Below are 4,027 nucleotides of genomic sequence, written 5' to 3'. Positions count from 1 at the left end.
TAATTATTATTATTATTATTATTATTAATAAAGACGTATTATTATTGAAGTGCAAGCACTTGTAAGTGCAAGTATTATTGAAGTGCAAGTGCAAGTACTTGTGGCAACCTTAGTTGCTGTTTTACTGTCTGGTTGGTCCAGTATGAAATACTGCTAAACAGTGGACATACTGCTAACCACTGATCTATAATATAGAAGTGGCTTCACAGTCTGTTAGCAGTTTAGAACACGATGAGTGATCCAGTCATATATAGATCAGTGCTGCTAACGTGTTTAGATTTCTTCTTCACTGCTCACAGCACAACTTCCTGTGTTTGCAATGCATTCTGAGCAGCGAAGAAGAACCGTGCAGTGGTTAGGCAAAGCTAGTGGTCATAACTTGCTGGGCACAGTTTTTCTAAAGCCAACATATCTTGGGTGGCATTTGCACTATTGGCTTAAGCCCGCCATCGCTGCTTGCAGCTATATTCTAGAATTAAACTGCAAGAGTGTGTGCCTCCCGAATAATTTAAGGTAGGTTATTCCATACATACTGGCACCAGCAGTTGATTTTGATATTCTAGGTATTATCAAATTGCCTGAGTTTTGAGAACACAGTGGACGTGGAGGATTAAAATGTAACAAGAGTCAAGTCAAGTCAAGTCACCTTATTTATATAGCGCTTTAAACAAAATGTATGGCATCAAAGCAACTGAACAACATTAATTAGGAAAACAGTGTCAATAATGCAAAATGACAGTTAAAGGCAGTTCATTATTGAATTCAGTGATGTCATCTCAGTTCAGTTTAAATAGTGTCTGTGGTACAGAGGTACAGTGGTGTTATGGGAAGTGTTCCCGGTTCCGGTTTACCTAATTAATGCAGCCTAAAAATCCTTTAATGGATTTAGATATTAGAAGCATATTAGTGTGTTATGTGTAAGCCAGGTTAAAGAGATGGGTCTTTAATTAGGGCAAGAGCCCTATTGTTCTCCTTAGGATTTTTTTTTTATATTTTCTTCCTCTAATTTTTTTTCCAAGCTTTTGGTGCCCTTAAAATGCTTAAAAAGAAAATTGAAACTTGAGAACTGGCACAGAGCTTGGAATCTGCAGCCATTAGGGCCGGGCAGAGACTGATACACTGATTGCCACCAAACTCGGTCAACATGATCTCAAGACATTGGGGATGAAAATTTTTTGGGGGGGATTTTTGATATCTCAAACGGTTTGCTCGTGGCGAGGTGTTGAATTTGTGGCGAGAAATGAAAAACAGGAAGTGTCTAATAACATCCACATACATTACCTGATTTTAATTAAACTTCATCAGTTTTTTTCGATTTATGATGTCAGTCGCATAGTTGTGAATATAAGGAGTCAAAGTCATAGCGCCACCAACTGGCAGCAGGAGGTGTGTCATTTTCTAAATGCTTTGAATTCAGCATTTTATTTTCTCAGGATTTGCTTCAAACGTCATCAGAATAATGACAAAACGGCCAATGTAAAACTGTTGAGGGGATATTGATATCTAAAATATTGTTACCATGTCAGCATGTCAAACTGGAATATTTTTCAGGTGATTTTGAGGCAGATAACATGCTTAGAATTTTATTAAACTCAAAACACATATCAGTATTAATGATAGATAGACACTGGCAAAAGCTCATAAAAAGGCATGGAAGAGGCACTCTATAGTGCCACCTTTTGTCAAAAGTGCACTCTAAAAACTGCTGGGTTGAAAACAACCCAATTTGGGTTATTTTGACAACCCAGCGCTGGGTCAAAAAGGGACGAACCCAGCGCTGGGTTGTTTTAACCCAACCAGTTGGGTTATCATATTTAACCCAGCCTGCTGGGTTGCCTTTTTTTATGGTTTAAAATGACTATATTGCAGGGTTTAAAAAAACAGAGCGGGTGTTTTTTTATCACTGTATTTCAGAAGGAAAACTACTGTATTTAGAAAATGTTCGATATCATTTCGAATGTGCTTGATAAGGCAGCGTTTGTGAGCTCAGTACCGCTCTGCAGCCGTTACCGGAGAAACCTACCTCTCCCGCTCTTAGCGCCTCCTGCTGGCAGAACATAAACTCGCAGAGTGCAGCCATGTGGGGAAACAATGCATTTCTACGTTAAAATTAACCCAAATTGAGCTAGGCATTAAACCTACAAATGTTGTTCATTTTAAATATCACTTTTACACACAAATAATAATTACCAAAAGGAAAATATTTATTAAAAAAAAGAGAAAAGTCAAAAAGTAACATGTTAGAAGAAATGCAGAAAAGGATGGCATTAACAGCTACAGAGTTCATAAACAAAGCATTGAACATTTGATGAATATAACTTAAGATCAAATGGGACTTTGTTCAATTGTATATATTGTATAAAAATATACGAAAACACATACAATAAATTTACAATTAGTTAGTTTTTTTTCCAACTATTCTGGCATGACAGTACACAAATAAATCACAACATTAACTTTGATATTATAACCTTTAACAGACGCGTGTGTGTGTGTGTGTGTGTGTGTGTGTGTGTGTGTGTGTGTGTGTGTGTGTGTGTGTGTGAAAGAATGTGAGCAGGTGTATGAATGACAGAGTGTAAACTTTTCTAGTAAACACAGAAAAAGCATTTAACTTTTTTTTTTTAACAAATTATACACTTACAGTTTGTTTCATAGTCCATGAATACAGATCATGCATCACGGTAAATTTTCATGATCTCTTTAGCATAACTGATGTAATCATGAAGAAACCCCATCAGCACAGCATCTGACATCTTCTAAATCAATCAAGGCAGCGTCCTCGTTTAAAACCACTGCTGTTTAGGGGAAAGAAGATTCTCCTCTCTGACCAGGATTCATCCCAGTCACCGCCTGTTCTTCATCAGTGGCCTAAGAGAAACAAATTTGAAAAAATTAAACATTTAATTCAACTATCCATTTTCAGGTAGAGGTGTATTCACATCCGTAAGGATAGGTAAATAATCGGTTTTAAAGTTTCAACACTTTGTGTGGTTGTTTAATGTCTCAGTCCACCACAGCTCTCATGAAGTCTATAATGGCAGCACTAGTGTGAGGACATGCGATATTGTTTGAATAAATATTGCTTTCAGAAAGCTTCTTTACTGAAACATTAAAACAGACATGACATTCACATGCCTCACAATATTCACGTACATGGAGGGCTGCTCTTCAAACTGTTAGTTCACCAAATAATTAAAATGTTCATAATTTACTCTCCCCATGTTTTTCCAGACTCATACAAACTCTGTTCATTTTTTGGAAAACATATGAATATATTTAATATTCTCTTTTTGTGTCCTCCATTGCTGGTCTGGGAGACCAATATTTTATTTTGAACATACATGTTTGCTATCATATCATTTAAGATGTATTCATATATAAATATCAGAATTTACTTCTACAATAACTCTATATTTATGAAGCTTGAAAATACTGATTATCTAAACTATAAATGGATTAACAAATATTATGAGAAAACTAAAAATATATTAATTTATGTTGTAAAGACAGACAAAAGTCTTATAGATTTGGAATGACTTGAGGGCAAGTAAATGATTTTTTGTGTGAACTTTACCTCTAAGAGCGCAGACCAAGAATAATGACTCTCCAAATCAGACAACTCCAAAGTTGGTTTGAGTTCTGCAATGAAAAACACAGACATCAATGGTCTTAATGAAATGAGCACGTAATCACACTGTTGTTGCATCAAAATGTGAAGTAAACTGGCAGGAGACAACAGAAAAATGTATTTTCTAAAAATAACTTACATAAAATCTCAAAGGAATGATGCTCTCCCATGTCTCTTGCTTTTAACATCTACAAAAACAAAAAACAAACATTATTTTACTCTTAGTAAAAAAACAACAACTGATAACATGAAATTATGAAGTTTACTTGCCTTAAACGATCTTTCCCTCTCTTCAGAAGAAGCTGAGAAAACCACCTCCTCACACAAGCAGACTTGTGTGTCCTTAACTCCAGTTAGTTTGAGTTCTGCAAAGAGGGACATCAATGGTTTCAATAA

At 35.7% G+C, this 4,027-nt stretch overlaps 1 long non-coding RNA gene across 1 annotated transcript; it reads right to left on the bottom strand.

Moving 5' to 3' along the window:
* Positions 1-1,699: 1,699 nt before the first annotated feature.
* Positions 1,700-3,821, bottom strand: LOC128030939 (uncharacterized). The gene is made up of 3 exons (XR_008188000.1): positions 3,771-3,821; positions 3,578-3,642; positions 1,700-2,871 (listed from the first exon to the last, which is right to left on the bottom strand). It is a non-coding gene; the product is annotated as an uncharacterized LOC128030939 (long non-coding RNA).
* Between the last annotated feature and the right edge of the window lie 206 nt (positions 3,822-4,027).

This window comes from Carassius gibelio, chromosome A16 (assembly GCF_023724105.1).
Source record: "Carassius gibelio isolate Cgi1373 ecotype wild population from Czech Republic chromosome A16, carGib1.2-hapl.c, whole genome shotgun sequence".
NCBI lineage: Eukaryota > Metazoa > Chordata > Actinopteri > Cypriniformes > Cyprinidae > Carassius > Carassius gibelio.
This window is presented reverse-complemented; position numbering and strand designations above follow the sequence as displayed.